Source organism: Cyprinus carpio, chromosome A15 (assembly GCF_018340385.1).
Source record: "Cyprinus carpio isolate SPL01 chromosome A15, ASM1834038v1, whole genome shotgun sequence".
Classification (NCBI taxonomy): domain Eukaryota; kingdom Metazoa; phylum Chordata; class Actinopteri; order Cypriniformes; family Cyprinidae; genus Cyprinus; species Cyprinus carpio.
Genome location: NC_056586.1, coordinates 9889682 through 9909848, shown reverse-complemented (window position 1 = coordinate 9909848; position 20167 = coordinate 9889682). Strand labels below are relative to the sequence as shown.

General features: G+C 35.2%; 1 protein-coding gene across 12 annotated transcripts in view; it reads left to right on the top strand.

Annotated features, from left to right (window-relative positions):
* The first annotated feature begins 2448 nt into the window (after positions 1–2448).
* LOC109104259 (teneurin-4) overlaps positions 2449–20167 on the top strand; it is a 216645-nt gene continuing 198926 nt past the window's right edge. For all 12 annotated transcript variants that reach the window (XM_042770962.1, XM_042770956.1, XM_042770964.1 and 9 more), the window contains exon 1: positions 2449–2819. The gene's annotated coding sequence lies outside the window, so the exon portion shown is untranslated. The remainder of the gene's footprint in view (positions 2820–20167) is intronic.

The window sequence follows — 20167 nt, the reverse complement described above, 5'->3', positions numbered from 1 at the left end:
CCTCAGTTTGCGGAGGAAGTAGAGACGCTGCTGTGATTTCTTGGCTAGTGCTGCAGTTCTCACACATACCGACAAAAAGGACTCATAAGTCAGAATGCCGTTCATAGACTTCAGTTCAGCATTCAACACAATCATACCTCAACAGCTCATTTACAAACTGGTCCAGCTGGGACTCAACACTTCGCTGTGCAACTGGCTGTTGGACTTTCTGACTGGAAGACCTCAGGCAGTACGGATCGGCAGCAACACATCCAGCACTATCACACTGAACACTGGGGCCCCCCAAGGATGTGTGCTGAGCCCCCTCCTCTTCACTCTGCTGACCCACGACTGCACACCGTCACACAACTCCAACCTCTTTATTAAGTTTGCAGATGACAATACTGTGGTGGGTCTCATTAGCAACAGAGATGAGACAAACTACAGGAGCGAGGAGAGCCGCCTGGCCGGGTGGTGCACACTCAGCATGCTCCTCTGACCATCAACGGTGCGACTGTGGAGAGAGTGAGCAGCACCAAGTTCCTGGGTGTGCACATCACAGAGGACCTCTCCTGGTCTGACAACACCGCCACACTGGCCAAGAAAGCACAGAAGCGTCTCTACTTCCTCCGCAAACTGAGAAGAGCTAGAGCCCCTCTGCATTGCAGGTGATCCCACACACCCTTCACACAGCTTCTTTAGTCTGCTGCCATCAGGGAGGAGACTGCGGAGTCTCCAGGCCAGGATCAGCAGACTGAAGGACAGCTTCATTCATCAGGCTGTCAGGAAGCTGAACTCGCTCCCTAACTTGCTGTATGTATGTACTGTACATGTGGAAAACTGACAATAAAGCAGACTTGACTTGACTTGACTACTAGCATGTTGCTAGCATTTTCTAGCATGATTAACATGTTGCTAGCAAGTCAATAGAATGATTAGCAAGTTATTAGCATGTTGCAGGCACATTTCTAGCATGAACTATGGCATGAAAATTGGCCCAAAGCCCGGCCAGAGGGGCGTAAAAAAGTAGGGGTGAAATGCAGGGCTCTATAGACCAGCCTATAAAAGTTTAACTTTTAAAACTTTTTGTCATCCTAACAACAAGCAGCTTTACTCGTTCTTATACACAGAGTCTTATACTGTCTATCAGCTATGATTATTTTATTCTTTCAAAGGACAAAATGGATAAAAAACAGTAATAAAATCAGACATAAACGACATAAAATGCAGGCCAGGAGCGAGGCCCTCTAGAGGCCCTGTGCGGTCGCACACTTGGCACAGCCCTTGTGACGGTTCTGGCTGTACAGATACAAACCATAAAGAAAAAAATATATATATATTGAAACAGTTACACTGTTATTGCCCATACAAAAAGATACAGTTCATTGAACACATGATAACTAAACAATGCCCTAGTAGTGATTATGGTCACACTATGGGGTATGTTGTCATAATGCTACCTGCCATTAAACAGACATCAGAGCTATTCACTTAAACTATGGAACATTTATGTAAATATATAATATAAATTTATGTATAGAATATGCAGAAAATATGAGAACACAACTTTTCAGTAAAATATTTATATAAATCAATATTTATATATATAAATATTTTTGCCTGCATGTGCTCCAGTGTGACTTTAATGCATTCATATAATTATTTTGTGTTAAACAAGGGCTATATTTATTTTAAATTAAATTCACAGAAAAAAGTCACAGTAAAAAATAAACAAAATAAAAATAAAATTAAATAAAGAAATATGTGGCTTAGTAACTGATCATTAAACTGATCACTGATGCACTTTGATTTGCTAAAAAGTGCATAAATTTTACAAAACTTAAAGCATTTTTTAGACTTTATCTAAGAAACATAAGCTGACAATTCCCACGTCATAAATATATCTTCAAATTAAGCAAACTATTAAACATAACATTTTTAGTAAAATCGGATTATTTAAATGAGGAAGTCAAATCACATACACAAAACAAACACTTCATGTCACAATGTCATTATCATCATCACCATCATCATCATTATTATTTATTATTATTATTTTTATTTTTATTATAATATTTATTATTATTATTATTATTATTATTATTATTATGCAGACTTTAGGAAACTGACATTTTTTAATAAACCGCAAGGTTTTACAAGGTTTTTATTTACAAAAACAATTTTAACAATATTTAGTTGTAAATATATATTGCTTTATTAATAAAAATAGTCATTTTTTCTTCATAAATTGTAAGTTAATTTGTACCATTTACTTCTAATATTTTACAACAAGATCGTATCGTATAAGGTAAATAATAAGTAGCTGGCATCCAGTCAAACAAAAGGTTTATTTTATTTTATTTTGTTTTATTTTATTTTATATTTTTGGCATGTTTTAATTACACGTTTCCAGCGTACCAGCCGGCGTAAAAAGCGCTCGCGTTCACGCGTATACCCCCCTCAAGTCTGCACACATGGTACGAGCCGACCGGGATGGTGGAAGCCGCTTGTCATTCTTCGGCATTCCCTCCAGCCTCCAGCCTGCTGCACTGCTTTCCACTGCAAGCGCTCACGGACTCAGCACTACAGCACACGGACGCTATTCGCTCTCCAGCTCTCCGCAGTAAAACACACGGCTCGTCTTATTCATGCGCACTGCTCTCTCGAGAGCGCGCTCTTTCGTTCTCTCTCTATGCGGGCGCCCAGGACATTTTCCCTTCTATTAATTTTCCTAACAGGAGATCATAATGATGAGACACCGATATTAAGAGCATAACACCTTCCGGAAAAGCGAGCGTAACCTGCAAGACGCTGGATAGACGCCTTCTTCTTCAGCAATGGTGAGATGCATGTTCACGAGAAAAGTGCGTGTGGTTGCAGAAACAGCTGGAGCGTTTGGTTTGGGCAGTGCGCGAGGATGCTTGATACTATTACGCGCAGCCTCCTCTGTTATTTATTATGGAGCAGCTTGTAAACTTGCAGCATGAAAGGGCAGTGCAAAGTAAAGAGGGCATGGCTGCACTCTGTTACCATGTAAAACCATTAATTATTACTTAAGGATGAATTATTCATATTTCTATCTTTTTAAAGACTCAGTCTAACCTTTTAAATAGAAGTTAGTTTTCGTTGACTGGGACATTTTGGGCATTTTCCAGCATTTGGACTCAGCATCCATCCCATATTAACGGGCCGAGGGTGTACCTGCTTGCATGTTTCACTCCTGTATCATTCACTTACGGGTGTAATCTGGATGGATGGCTGTAGTTTAAGGATGTAGAGAAGACAGTGTTCGGCTTTAGGGTAGGATTGTTAGCTGTGTTTTCTGACAGTGGGATACAGCATTTCGAGATTGATCCTGTGATGCAAATGGTCATTTATAGCTCCAGTTTTACTCCTACTCACTACCACCCTCCTATTTGGGGTCTGAGGGTTCGTTGTGAGGGGAGGAGTTCATGGCTTTTGCTGTTGTATTTTAGGGGGAAAATAGCAAATATTGTCTGAATATTGTGCATGGACTGATAATACTAATGCAGCTGGACAGCTGGTTAAAATATGAACTGCATTTATTTTTATTTTTTGTAATTCTCATTTTTACATTAATATTATTTGAGGAATGAGCAAGCATGAAGAGGGAGAGATTAAAATGCTTTGGGATCTTAAATGGGTGTTTTTTTTATTATTATTATTTTTTTTTACACACAGCCTAGTAGTTTCAACATAACAGAAGGACCATTGAAAAAAATATAGTAGATTGATAGCAGAGATGCTCAGTATACATAAAATATACACAAAATCTCGTGGGAGATGTGCATGGCATTGCATTAGATAACAATATCGAACCAAAAGGTGGAAAGACAGCACACATTAAAGCCAAACAAGTATCAATAGAAAATGGTTGGGTTTTGAATGAAGAAAAAAAAAAAAGATGATATACTAAAGTATTTGGGCACTTTGTGGTTGTCAAACATTAGTGGAACATGTTCGTATAGACCTGTAGATACTCTGCTAGAACACCTGTGTGAACTTGAGGAGAACTGACTTCACACATTCACTAAAATGATCAAGGTACCGTTTGGTTAAAGTGCGGAATTATACAGAAAATTGAAGTTAGTTCACATATTCCATTGGTTTGATATTCAAGATTATTTTAAGTGCATCTTAAGAGTTCAAGATTCTTTTTGGGGCCACTGTACTTGAAAAAGTACCAGATAATAACCAAATATAATTGTTAATTCATCTTCAGAGGCATATACAGTTAGATATTAATTAATGTAAAATTTTGTAAGCCTGTGTTTAAGCCTGAGCATAACAAGTTTCATGGGGTTAAATTCGAGAGACCCCATGTCCTGTAGTGTGCTGCGATGTTGTGAATCAGTACTAAATGAGTCTGAAGTTGGTGGGTCCCCATTGGTTTGACCTTTCAAGGATGGCCCTGTATTCTCCCGTTGTCATGGTCCAAGTTGATGAGGACCCTGGTCACCACACAAGTGATTTCTATGAAAAGAAATGCCCAGGCAACTCTCCCTTTGTTCACCCTTACAAAGAGAATGAAGAAAAACATCGGAATAATTTCTTTTCTCTTTTATATTCTTCTAATCATTTTCTTTTTTTACATTATGCAATGTTTCTTTACTCCTCAAGAGTAATCTTTATAAAAATTAACTTGCATGTGGACTACTGTATTTGTGAGGCCATAGGAGATTACATAATTTTGGATATTTTCACTTTTGCTAATGAACTCCTCAAAATGCCTATTTTCTATGGTCCAAGCTATTTTTTTTTTTTGTGGGTTTGGTTTGGTTTCATAAACTACTGACTTGTTTGAAGCCATCTGAGAAACCACAATGAGATGAAACAATGATGGAAACAAACCAATGAATTGCTTGAGCTCCCCAGTGACTCTTCCAGTCGAGATGCGGAGTCTCTCATGTAATAAGACTTCAAAGCTGAGCTATTGTGAAAGAGTGTAGACATCAATGGAAGGTGAACACAGTGTGTGAAGTGTTGCTCATTGCACCTTCCTCTTATTAAAGAGCCCCAGAATTGCACCCCTGCCAGGTCTCTTTATCCCTGAAGTGCTACTGTACAAACATCTGATCACTCTCTTCACAAGACTCTTGTGCAGTGAAGCATTTATCCTGCTCAGAAACATAATCTGATACAGCCATAGTAAGAAAGAAATGTCAGACTGCTTTTTGCCCATTTGCCTATTTTTGGGACTTGAGATTTTCTTGCAAGTCCACAATTCTTCAGTTTGTCTTAAATTCAAAACATTGCTCTGTTTGTTTGAGCAACCGGCCTAACAAAGCAATATTGGCTCAACCAATCATGTGAATTTGGGGCGTGGCTATCTGTTTGCCCAACCAATGGCAGAAAAGGGGTGATTTTGTTGAAAACTTTTTAAAAACCAACCTAGATCTCAAGAGAAAACTGTTTTAGAAGTTGACAATTTTGTATGATTTTGTAATTTTTTTTTTTTTAGAAAAAAACATGGCATTAAAGGGTTACTCCACCCCAAAAAGAAAACGGATACGCTGTTTTCATTCAAATCAAAGCATAAATAAATGTAGAAAACATATATGTGTGGTGCGGCTGACACAGCACAGCATACAAAGTTTGCTTTCAGTGGATATTCTCCAAAATGGCACTACGGTGACGATTAAATAAATTGTTGAATAAAGCCGTTATTTTTATTTTCATTTGGTACAAAAAAAGTATTCTCGTTGCTTCATAAAATTCATATTGAACCACTAATGGCAGATGTTGTGTACACTGAAAAAAATAAATAAAAAAGGTATATGATTTACTTTTAAACAATTTTCACTCATGAAGTATCAATGTAGACACATTTGTTTTTGACATCATGGCATATAGTTAGAAAGCAGAGATCTCTCATCAGATTATGAATAATGTAACCAGAACTCAGATATTCTGTGCCAAATGTTTTTGACAACACAATCTAGTAGTGTTTCCATAAGCTATAGTTAAGTACATTGCTGTGTAGTAATGAAAATAAGGAAAGATTTTTTTTGTGGTACATGGGAGTGGTTATGAACAAACGTATCGGATCAATGAACTGCATTATAGTTGTGACCTACTGTGTGCTCACTCCATTTGAGATCACTGTGAAAGTTGTGTGATCCTCACTGACTGCTAATGCAATTAGGGTTTTATTGTGTGCAAGTTTATAGTGCTGTAAATACCACCACCCCCGCTACATACCAAGATTTAAAGCAATGGCTACATGTAAACCATAATCGCCAATTTGTCCTAATAGCCACTTGTCAGTTTGCAAGCTAGTTTGATGAAAAATAAAAGTGCCATTTGTCTCCTACTTGATTTTGTTGGTTTTTATCAGGGTAAAATTTTGGAAGCTCTAAACTAAATATGTCAAAGGCTAGTTTTTAAGTGCAGACAGTGAGGACAACACAATAGCTGTACAAGACAGATCAGCTCAAATACTGGGGCAGGAAATGCGTAATTCCTTACAAATGCAAATTATCACGTATCAAATTGTCATCTTTCTTTTAATGTGCATATAGTATGGATATTATTTGACAAACGTCTAAATGTTTACACTAAGAAAAAAAAGTGAAATATTTAGAAAAGATGCCTAATTTGGCAAAAATGCTTGCTTTGTTTAACTTTTAATCTACAGTTATAGGTTTCAGTTCACAAACATCTTGCAAGAAATGTTGAATTCCCTAGAAATGCAAATTATTATATGTCAGATTGACATCTTTATTTTAATGTATGTTTATTTAATGTATGTTTAGTACGGATTATTTGACTCTTTAATGCAACAAACTGAAATATTTAGAAAAGTTGCCTAATATGAAAAAAAAAAAAAGTTATTTGCATAATATATATATATTTTTTAAGGTATAATACTATTGGTTTCTTATAACAAAAGTCTGGAAGTTTATTTTAGTTAACAAAAGTCTAAACTATTTTAGTAAGAAATGATAAAGGAATATGAAATAATAGAAATGCCAGAAATGTGAAATCTTTAGAAATGCAAGTGATTCAGTCATACTGGGTTAACATAACATGTATTTCAGTTCAAAGCCTAGTAGAAATGCAAATAATTTTTGGTGATTTTAAACTTCTACAGATAGTATGGATTTCAGTTAACAATAGATGAAAATTGTTCAACTTTTTCAACAAGGAGAAAACACCCTTCAACAGATGAACATGCCCTTTTAAAAGTCCTTACCATGGCTTAAAAAAAAAAAATAATAATAATAATTGTGATTGCCTGTTATAAAGCTTTTCCGGAAATTCTGCAAAGACAAGCAACAAACAGCTTCCATGGCATCCAGTAATTAGCACTAAGAAAGGTCTCACTTGTGACTTTACAGTAGCTCAATCAAAACAATACATCATTGTTTTTCACCTCTGTTTGTTTAAATGGCATGTCCTCTGACCGGAAGAGTAGATCTTACTGTAAATGAAGCTCATTGTCACGCTTGCTTGTTTTTGGAGGAATCTGCTATTTTTTTGCATGCTCAAACGATCAGAGCTTTTCTTTGTCCCTCTCAGACGGAGTATAAATCACTGTCACTCGGTACAGTTGGTGCATTAGCTGGGCTTTACTAACGCAGCCTTCCCATTCACCTTCTCAACATGAACGCTATTAATGCCGATGATGAGTGCATAGGGTACAGGGGGTGTATTTGCTTGCCCGGAGCATTATGTTTAGTCGAAGCTGCAGTCTGTCAAGCTGTGATTTATCGCATGTATGGCTAATGGCAGCCTGTCATGATAGCAATGTTTTATTGGACTTGAAAGTTGAGAGAGAGGGGGAAAATGCTGCAGCACTCTTCATTTCCAAAATTACTGAACGGTGACTGGTCAACTGAGCAGTTGTAATTTGCTGAATGAGGGTTTGCGAGTTGCTGAATGAGGGAATTTTCTCTCTCTCCTTTTCTTTAGTGAAACTTGGTTAATCTTAGGAAAATTCTCATTGAAGGAGACACATTCTTGGTATGGCTACGCAGCTGTCAGGGCTTTGCGGCATTACTTTTTAAATGTGAAGTGTAGCTGGGTGTTTTTATGAAATGTGACCCTAGCTTTTCTCTAGACGACTGTTTTTTTCACACAGTTGGGGGAAAGAAAAGCTTTTTTTCTTCACTCCAGTGGGCTTGGACATTGTGTATTCTAAAAGTGGGATCAGGAACAACAGCTGCCACATTTACATTCAAATGACTTTCAAGAGATCCTGCTTCGTAGTCTGGACACCTATTCCCATGCAATTTCACCAGGTATACTCCCCCTAATTTGGGATGCTGACGGCCAAGCTTTTTTGTGGCAAAAATGAATACTAATCTATTTATGAAGGTTTTATTTATTTTTTCCCAGAGCAACAAGGGAGGTGGCATTTATTGTAAAGACCTAGGAAGAAAAATCTCAATTGTTTCTCCTTGACAGCAGTGAGATTACATGGAGACTTTTACTTGCGTTATTGGTTTCCCAGATGCTTCTTCTCTTCCTCTCAAGATCTTCAGAAGATACCCCAACATTGTCTCTAACTGTGTTCAGAATGCAACCTCTATTCATTTGAAAGAGGGATGTTGGCTGCCAAGCTATTTTATGCCAAGAATGAAAGAAAATGTACTGTAATTCATATTTTGCACAGAAGCATCAGTTAATGAAGGTTTTGTTTGTTTGTTTGTTTTTTGTTTTTTTTTTGTCCTCAGAAAAATGAGGAAGCCCCCTAGGAAATAAAATCTCAAAAATGTCTTTAGCTGTGTTTAAATTTGTCAAACTGCTGCTCTCATTAATTTTAAAGGGTTTTACCTATACTATATATATCAATTTTTTTTTTTTGTGCTTGCACAGTATATTGGTACCATATCCAGTATCACACAATATTAATATTGGCATTGGTAGATATTAATTTCCCCTGTTTTTGCATTCTTATTTCTCTTATTTTTACTTTTAGATTACCTTTGCTATCATCAACTCTCACTTAAAATTAAGGTAACACTGTAGTTTAGGGACCAGTTCTCAATATTAACTAGTTGCTTATTAGCATGCATATTACTAGAATATTGTCTGTTTATCAGTAGTTATAAAGCACATATTCTGCATGCCCATATTCTACGTCCCATAATCCTAGCCAGTACCTAAACTTAACAACTACCTTACTAACTATTAAGCAGTAATTAGGAGTTTATTGAGGCAAAAGTCATAGCTAATACTAAGATATTAAAAATAATAATTAAATAACACTGTTGAATTTAACCTTGAATAAATAAATATAATATTTTTTATACAGTCCATTACAGTGTTGCTATGCCTGAATTGTGGCATTTAAAATTATTGATTTAAATTTGTAGTTTTTAATTTTAAACATATTTAGACCCAATAGTGTATAATTTTAATATTGGCCATAACATGAAGTTTATTATTAGCTTATTGATTTAGACCAGAATTGTATTACTCCAAAGGAATTTGGTGATAAAAAGGTGTAGATGAAACTGAAAACTCCAGTAAAATCACATTAGATTTGAAAGAGCAACCTCTGAGCAATTTTCCTCTGGGAAGTTATTTGTTACCCATAGAAGAATCCCACAGATAGGCCTACAGATCACCACACCATCGTATATTGAAAGCTGGAGTCGTTTTGAAAAATAGCAGTTGAAACATTGAAATAGTAAAACAAATGATGGGTTTGCTTCGGCTGACATGTGAACGAAATGCCGCCTTTGAAAGCTGGGTAATTAATCAATTACTGGCTGTTTGCCATCAGCAGCGGTACTGTTCTAGAGTGAGGTCAGACTTGAGGTTTCTCCATTTATCCCTGTATACTGCGGCATTGTCTGTTTTGTCTGAGCAATGCTAATACACCGCATGGCCTGTAACTGACCTTATTACTCATCTCAGCGAAGAAAAAGATTCACATGGATGTGTTTAATACCAACTGTTTTTCTTTGTTGGCCAATTGGTTGAATAGTTAGGTGATGAATGCTCTTCGCACCGTTGTGTTTTGATAACAGTCATCAGTCTGCTTTTTCGACCCCAAGACCTTTTGTGTTGGAGCCCGAAACAACAGCCTCCCACAATCCTGTGAGGTCGCAGCCCCCTGCGTTGACTCACCTTTGTGGTGATGTTTAGATGCAGAGAAAATTGAAGTAAATTTTACATGCGGATGCTGCTTGTTCATATTCTGTTTATGTGTTGAGTAAATTTTGTTGTGTTTTTTATGTGGATGGTGATTTTTAGTATTCAAAACTTGGTGTTGTAGGTGGTTGCCACGATATTTATGTGCTGTATGCGCCTAAACGTTTCTCAGAGACATTTCCTTTCACTCGCGACGCAGAACAGACGAGAGCTTTTTTTTTTCAAAACGGGAAAATCCGAAAGTAAGTGTTTTTAAATCTCATTTAAAATATGTATTTTATAACATCACATTGATTTAAGGGTGATATTTATGTGCCGTACACTCCTAAACCTTTTCTCAGAGCGATATTTCAATTTCAACCAGCGATGCGAAGTAGACAGGGAAGTTGGTTTTAACAAGGAAAACACCGAAAGTAACAGTTAAGTGTTTTACCTCATTTAGAAGTAGACAGGGAATAATATTACTATATGACGATATTTATTGCTGCACACCCGAACAAGCCTAACCGTTAACGGTTTCTCACAGATATGAATTGCTCTGCAGTGCGCAGATGCGGAGGTCACTGGGAAACACCAGAAGTAAGTTTAACCGTTTTAAATCTTACCTCATTTAAAATGTGTTTTATAACGTCATATTATTTATAGTGATATCTGTCTGCTGTAAGTTACACTCCTAAACTTTTTCTCAAAGATATTTTCTTTCACTCGCGATGCTCTGGAGCAGATGGGGAAGTTTGGTTTACCAAACCAAAGAAAACACCAAAAGTAAGTGTTTTATTTATTTTACGATGTGTATTTTATAAAAATAATATCACTTTATGACGATAGTTATATGCTGTTGCGTGCCAAAACGATCCGTAACATTTTCATAGATGAAATCTGAATTTGAAGGGAAACGCCCAGAAGTGTTTTTTAACGTTAAACTTAACTCATTTATAATACATAACTTATTTATTTTGCAATGTCATAATGTCTAATCAAACCACTGTAAAACTGCTCAAATATAAATGGCAATATAAGTAAATTGTTCTTGTTTGTCTCATGAACAATTTTTGTGATTTAATTAATCATGAATTGAGTTTTCATGATGTTGTGTCCTTATAATGGATTTGAGTTGCTGTTTTCCTTGAAATTAATTTGAAAATAACACTCTTCAGTTAAACTCTCTATACTGAGTTGAGTTACATTCTTCATCATTCAAAGTGATTTTTGTGTCCTCACAAGTCTTGGAGTATGGGCACATGAGCTGCAGTTTAACTACTTTGTTTAGACACTTTATTATGTTATTATTTTTTAAGCATTATGTTTTGTATTTAGCAAAAGGGAGTTGTATGCGTTTGGAATTACAAATTTTAAATAAACTATTTATTTAATATTGTTACAGATGGTTCATGCTGGCTTAACAGAAAAAATCAAAAGGAGATGATGTGCTTGAAGAGTATGAAGCCACCAATATATGAGTAAGCCACAATTGCATATTTTAAGATTATCATGTTTGTCATGTTTATTTTTTATAATAATAATAATAATAAAGAGTCTGATCTCTTTCTAAAAAAAATGTCAACTGTACGTTTGTTTTAAATATATATACATTTGGACTGTCATTTATTTATGTGCTGTCCCATTTATGTGTATTCATTTTAATAGGAGTTGTCCAAACCTCAACGCAGAGAGATCAGTATGCACTTGGAATTGTGACTGTCTCTGTCGTTAGAAGAGACCCATTTTCTAGTAAGACTGACTTTCTTTTTTACAAAATACATTTACAGTGAATTAAATGCTTTCCTTAAAGGGATAGTTCACCCAAAAATTCTAGTGAAAGGGTTAGTTCACCCAAAAATTAAAATTATCCCGTGATTTATTTACCCTTAAGGCAACCTAGGTGTATTTGACTTTCTTCTTTCAGATTAATCCAATCTGAGTTTTATTAAAAATGATCCTGGCACTTCCGAGATTTATAATGGCAGTGGGTGGGACTTTCTGTTCAACAGTCCAAAAGAAGTACAATAAAATGCATCCATCCCTAATGACGTGACATGACAAATACAGCCAAGTATGGTGTCCCATACTCAGCATTCGTGGTCTGCATTTAACCCATCCAAAGTGCACACACACACACCGTGAACACACACCCGGAGCAGTGGGTATCCATTTATGCTGTCGCAATTGGGGGTTCAGTGCCTTCCTGAAGGGCACATCAGTCGTGGTATTGAGGTAGTAATAAACAGTGCCTCACACGGCTAGGGGTGGTGAATAAAGGCCTGCTGTAGCGAATCAATGCGTTTTTGTAAGAAAAATATCCATATTTAAAACCTTATAAACACTTTCCTGTGCTAACTTTAGTGTGTTTCCGGGCGGATGACGTAGGACTTTGGTGTAGCGTTAGCTCCAGTGAGAAAATGCTAGTCACGAAAAGAACCAATGCTTGTTTACAAGACCATTGGAAAACCAGTCTTCTCTTGGCTTTCATTGAAATCCTCCGACACTTCTCTTTACAAATCCTTGTTTTGTACTTCTAAATTTGGGATTCGCTCATGTTGGTCTCCTCCGCTCTTCAGTGTTCGTCACTTCTCACCATGCATGTGCTTCGCCGACGTCCTAACGTCATCCGCCCCAGAAGGGCTTTCACGTACAACCTGTAGTGCAAGCTAGAGAAACATTTTATTATGGAAGAATGCACTTTATTTCACTTCTTTTGGACTGTTGAAACAGAAACACCCACCGACTGCAATTATAAAAACTTGAAAGAGCTAGGACATTTTTAATATAACTCTGTCTGGAATGATCTCAGAAAAAAAGTCATATACACATTGGATGCCTTGAGGGTAAGTAAATCATGGGGTAGTTTTAATTTTTGGATAAACTAACCCTTTAAAGTCATAATTTACTCACACTTGTGTTCTAATGCTGTATGTTTTTTTTTTTTTTTTTTTGGGGACCTGCTTGTCCTTATAATCTCAGTATATGCCAATCAATATCAAGCTTTTAAAAAAAGATGCAGTCAGAGTGGTCCCATGTACTTTCTTCTGTAGATTTTTCAAAAAATAACTTTGATAAATGGATTTGAAAATCCCCTTTTTTTTTTTTTTTTTTTTTTTTTTAATTATTATTATCATTATTTTTCTATTTTCAATTTTACAGGGGAAGGTGTTTGATGCTGCAAATAGGAGTGGATATCTTGCTTGGCTGAAAACTGCTGAGAAACGCATCTTGTCGTGCTGAAAAAAAGAAGTCTAGAAGAGAGAAAAAGGACTATTCTCTCCAAGGAGGTCCAAACACCATCACAGACATTGATTAGTGAGCATTAACATGTATTCTGCATTTATGGTAATGAATGGGAATGCTGTTGTTTAACCTGATAAATGTCAGCATTATACATCTTATGACATTATGAGTACATATGGACCAAATAAGAATGTTTTTTGTGTCTTTGCACTGATTTGCTTTGACATTATGATGTTTAATTGTTGTAAGGTCATGCTCTTTACATTGAATTTTAGAATTTTAGATTTAGAATTTATTTATTTGTTTTTATTTTGAATTGCTTTGAATTGAAACATTGAAAGTGAAGACATTTTGGTGCAGGGAAAAAAATTACAATGTTTCAATAAAATAAATAAATGTAAACATTTATTGTTTTGTGGGTTTATTTTTTAATATTTTCACCTGAACACTGGGGCAGTGTTGAACAGTTAATCCATCAGTGTTAACTTTGAACACCAACTTTGGTGTTCTCATCATCAATTCTGGTGTTAATATTTTTACACCTTAAGAGTTTGTTGGTTAACACTGTCACAGTGTTAATAATGCTAACTCTTTCAAAAGTGTTAATTTAACACTTTACTGGTGATTCCCATATATACTCTGGGCAAGTGTTTAATTTTAACTCTGAGGGAGTTAAATCCACTCTTTAAAATTTGCTGTGTGCTTGTTCATATTCAAAACTTGGTGTTGTAGGTGGTTGCCAGAGTGTTGCTGCGGTTGATAGAGTATTTTTTTTTTTTTTTTTTTTTTTGCAATTTTTAGCCATTTACTTATGTGAGTCATCAACAGGACAGATATCAGATATCCATCCATCCATCTAAAGTATGATTTTAATCAAATAAGAAACGGTGCAAGAGTTATATTGTTCAGTGACATGATGCTCATAATTTTTGGCTGGATCTGTAATTTTTAATACATAATACATATATACAGTGGCTTGAACTCTGCAATGAACTTTTCTGAATTAAAATTAATTTTTATATTTTTTTTTGGGGGGGGGGGCATTAAAGAAAGATCTGGGGGATACAACTAAGAATAAAATAAAGAAAAGCTTAATTCTTAAAATTCTCGAAGACCTTGTGAGTAATTTTAAGTAATAGTAATGACATAATGTTTTATTATTATTTTTGTTATAAAACAATTGAAAAAAACACGCATAGATTATATTTCCCAGGACTAGACACCAGTTGTTTTTTTTTTCTCATTTCCTTCATTTTGGACACTCTTGTTGGTTATTGACCCTTGTGCCAAAGTTTAATTCTTAAGGTCAGGAGGTATTTCAATCCCTCACCCTAAATATGAACAGTAGTTTAAGTGATTCTTGCCTTAGCAGACACCACTAATGAACATATTTGCATGATATTGATTTATTTTCTCTTCCCTGAAAGCCCTGCCTGATGTTGACTCTCAACAGTGGCTATTTTTTCCTTGTTCTTGCTGGAGGATCTCTTTGCCCTATCAGGCAACCTCTGCTCTTGAAGTGGTCTTTAGAAGAGGGGGCTTCGTGTGAAAGGAGGGGGGCTTAATATGTGCACTTGAGCCACTTTTCAGAGAGGATGGAGGTTCATGTTACGTCTCTTGTGCTGAGAGAAACAGTGCATCCATTGTGTCCTGCATTTCACGCTACACATGTAGCAATTTCTGTGATGATTCACATAAGTCACTGGCAGCTAATCACAATCTCTTTGCACGAGACTCGGATTTCAGCTTTTGTCGCCGGAGCTTAATTTACTGTCACAAACATGAATGCGCCTTGTACGTTTCCGCTCGGGTGTCTGGAAAAACGCCTCCTAGAATGACCCGTCTGTCTGAAGTATGTCGGCTGGAGATCTAGCAGGGTGTGTTATGTGTGCTTGGCAATTATTAAAGCTGCTTTCCAGGACTAATAGAGGAAATTGAAACTATTATAAGATCACTGAAGCTTTAGAGGCTTAAGACTCATATTTAAAAGCACATTTCTGAATCTAGACTCTGCTAAAGACAGTGGAAAGACATTTCTAAAATTACATTTAGAGAACAGATGCTAAAGTATGGTAGCACAAATAATAATAATAATAATAATAATAATAATAATAATAAATTTGAATTTCAGTTTAAAGAACAATAGTCAGAGCTGTGGTGCTAATGTGGGTAATGCAGATTTAAAAATTATGATATGTTTTGATTTTTGTTTTAATGCTTATTAAATAAAAATAACTATATAAATTCACCTAGTGTATCTACAACCTTGTTGGTGTATATGCTTGCACAGATGAGCGTTGATGCTTAAGCAGGTGATGTAAATTTTTGAATCTGACATTTCCCCAGTTGTTTCCTGAAAATATTTGATATCCGTAGTGCTGTGTGGAATATTTTGGGCTGTTTAAAAGTTAAAATGTAATCAAAACGGACCTTTTACCTTTTGATTTCCTAATGCACATTTGTTGATCTAATATTCATTGTTCACCATATTCTTAATGTAAGAGTGGACGCAGCAATTTTTAAATTAATGTGCGAGGCTTTCAATGTGAGTTGTTTCTAGTTATTTTACCTGTGTTAAAACCGTTCATATTATTCTTCTTGATATTGCAGTTTGGTATTTGTTATCATATTACTTTAATTTATTATCACAATCATAAACACACTGGATTGTTGCACATATTTCTTTGCTGTATACTGCACTTTGTTATACTAATAGTTATTTACTATAGGCTAAAAAAATAAGAAGTCTTGCACATTCATAACAAATAGCTTACTTATGTGTTGAAAAATGATGTAGATACTATTAATCGGTGGCACAGCCACTTGGCTCAGCCAATGACATTAGATTGGGGCGGGGGCTATATTTATATCTGACCAATGGCAGATGGGAGGAGTGTATATTATTTTTGTTACTGTTGGGAACTATATTAGCGATCCCAAAATATATATATATATATATATATATATATATATATATATATATATATATATATATATATATTTTTGTATATTATTTTTGTTACTTTTTAAATATACTATTTATTTATTTTTTGTCTCGAATATTTTATGTTTTTTAGTTAAGAATAATTAGTATTTTCAAAAAATTAAAAAAATAATAATAAAAGTTTTTTATGATTTGTATTTTAGAATAATTAGTATTTTAATAATATTATAAAATAAAATTTTTGAAATGGTTATTCATTCTTTCCTTAAATCCCAAAAGGTAAGATGTTTAATTAATATTTGAAACAACCAAATAAATTTAGCATTACAACATAAAACTACCTGCATATGGATGTGCACGACTAGTGATCGATAATGTAACCAATGATTGATCATCATGATAATGCATGACGTAGGTTTTACCTAAAACACACACACACACACACACACACACACACACACAGATTTTAGTGAACCCACACACACACACACACACACACACACACATAGGGACCTCGTTTTCATTTTTAAGTTTTCAGCAGCATTCAGCACATATAAAAATAGATTTGATTTCAGTTTCATGCTGACTTTAAACATTGCCGTAAGCAAAGCTATGTTTTCAGCTGCATCATGGATTGAAGTTGAGGTTGCATCATAAGACAAAGAAGTGACACATTTTGTGTTTGTTATGGAGGGTGATTCAGTCATTTAGCCGGGCAGTGTTGAACTCCAGTGGCCATGCTGCAACCTCAGCTCTAGAGAGCAGAGAAAATAAAGGTAGTGACTAAGCCGGGACCGCTGACGAAACATGCTCTGTCCTGTGGCATATCTGCCTCCTCTGTCGAGAAAGACTCCAGGGATGAGTGTGTATGTGAGCGAGAGCGAAACAGAGGAAGAGAGAAAGAGCACAAGTGTGTGCGTGAGACAAATACGAGGTAGAAACGAAAGAGCTGGCCACTACGCAAAGCTGTGGAAACAGAAAACAAAGTGATATGTAAATAATAAGATGACCTTATGGTGTTTGAGGGTTACATTATCCGGATACTTCTTCTGACAGCCGTCACATATTTTCCTACTATCAGACTAACAAAGTGGTGCCCACATTTTCTGCATGTATGGGTTCCTCTCTTCAGATTAGACTCCCCAGTGGCGTTTCATCATGTGGCACATAATCTTATGCAAGATGGTGAAATGGCAGTTAATTTGCAGGTAATTAGACCCTAGTGATTTGCCATTGAAAGGACACCAGAAGTGAGGACTGTGTTTGAATGTCATGCAGGCTGTGCCACTCATTACATTTGTAATGTTTTTTTTTTGGAATAACTGGCTGCGTAATGTTCCAAGCCATTAATCTCTGAAAGTCATATAATATTGCATTAGATAAAGCACATTAGGTTTAGAGTCATTTCTGGCCAATTCGATGGCAGCTACTTATTGAGAGTTACACACTGTAAGTGTACAGAGGAAACTGCAAAAAAAAAAAAAAAAAAAAAAATGGCCTGATTCGTAATGTCCTGTTCACTGTTTCATTATGGTTGATATGTAGTTTTTCCAATGTTAAAATACGTTATTCTGTCCCAGCTTAAAGTATAAAGGTATAAAGCTTAAAGGCCATTACATACTTTACCTATTAAGGCTTATTCCAATTTACCTTTGTGATCCTCTTCATGAATTATATTAATCAATGATATAAATGAATAAATGACTAAATTTATTTTTGTTTTGTTTTTTAATATTACTTATTTTCATAGTTTCATTTTTAGTTCAAATATTTCTGGAGAATATTTTTTTGCCTAAATGTAAAACATCTTTCTGTAATCTTTTCACTGTACTGCCATAATATGGTGGTATAATATAGTCTACAATGTTTTTATAAAATATTTTTTTTTTGGTTATTTTAGAACTTCAACTAAACTAAATTCTGAAATTCTGAAATAAAACAAGTTTAAAGTTTTTATTATTTATTTTTTATTATTATTTTTAATTATTTATTTTAGTTTTTTTTTTTTTTTTTTTTTTATTATCTTATTTTCTTATGGTTTTAGTTTTAGTTAACATTTTTTATAGTGTTTTTTTTTTTTATTTTTCTTCATTCAAAGTTTCAATTTATTGTGCTCAATACCAAGAACATTTCTCACAGGTAATTATGAAGTTATGGTGGCATTCATGTGCATTCAGCTCTTAAATGTGATAATTTAAAAATAACATAAGCACAGCAAGAGTTCACCAAGGAAGTAAAAGCATAACTATTATATAACAATTTCTTCTGTTTTATTAATATATATTATTTGATTATTTTAGAAGCACATTTTGGAGCTCTGTATCACACTGATAATGTGTCCTTTTGCTTTATTATAGTCTGCAAAACTCATCCATTGATTATTTAATTTTCAGCACTTTTAAACATCTAGTTCGGTACACAATCACGGAGAGAAGAAAGATAAAGAACATACAAATCAAATACATCATATACAGAACATGTATCAAAGACAGAGGGTCTGAAATCAGCTCTTATTCTGAAATGAAAGGCATGCCAAGCCATCTAATATGACAGCAGTTATGCTCACCCAATTAAAAGTCATACAAAGGATTTTGGCCCCTGTGTATGAATTTGGCCGTTCTCATAATGAGGGAGCGTTAAGGTAGAAATGTGCACACACTGCAGATAATAATGTGTGGCCATGCATTTGAGAAAACTGAATCAGCTTTATCAGTGACAAATGAAACTGAATAATGGAAATGACCAGCCATAGCTACAGTAAAGGAGAAGAGAGTAAATACAGCCACTGTTTTGACTGAATTATCAAATAGTGGAATACAGCTTTAGATAATTTGTCTCAGACTTAGTAGCTTTCTGTCTGAAACTGATGAAGTGAGCCTTTTCCCTCAGCAGAATGAATTAATGTTTTAATCGTTTAAACATTCATACAGTCCTTTTTGTTCCAAAAAGAACTATGCTAAAAATAGTGGTGTTTTAACAATGGTGAAATCACAGTATCTATACTTCTTCATTTAGCTTCACTTTTCCCACTAGAAATGAATAGAGCAAATCTATAGAGTGACCTCATGTTTGATTGGAAGTGGCCTTACGGGTCCTGTTCATTTGTTTGTTTGGGTATAATCATGTGTCACTTTTAACACATGGTGAGAGAATATCAGCACTTTGTTAAGGCCACTTCACTAAGTCTTGAGCCAGTCAGACAGAAATATTGATCTGCTCTAATTTGCTTTTAAACCTCCCACGCTCTATCCTTATTTATCTCATTCTCTCTTTCACCGAGTATATTTGCAGTGACCTATTGCCATGTACTGTATTTTTGATGTATGCAATATACACACATCTACTGTATGCAGATTTTCTGTATGCATTGATGTTTGACATGGTAGTTCAAATAAAATGTTTAACAGTATAACTTTGTAGACTTTCTTTTTTGTACATTTTCATGAGTACATTACATTAACTGCACTTGACCTGATTTGTCACAATGCAGTAAAATAAAAAAATAAAAATTGGGTGGTGATCGGACAGAAGTTCATGGACCGGATTTGTGACAATACCGATATTATCGGTGTTGTCACACATCAATTAACCGGTGGGAAACTTTCCTCACCATCACAACCCTAATACATGTAGTGAAGTCATGTGACAACGTATGTACTATGTGCGGCTTCACATGCTTCACCTGTCCCACACCATTTGTGCTAAACTTTAAAATGTAGGGCCTTGAAAACTGGTAAGTAAGATCAAAACAATAGGGATGCTTGCCTTAGCGAACACTGCACTAATAAGAAAACATGCATGTTTCTCTTTTTGCTGAACCAGGCTTGAAGATCGATTTTAGCAAGAAAGCGGTCTCTGACATGTTCAGTGAAGAAACTTTATTAAATGAGAAAG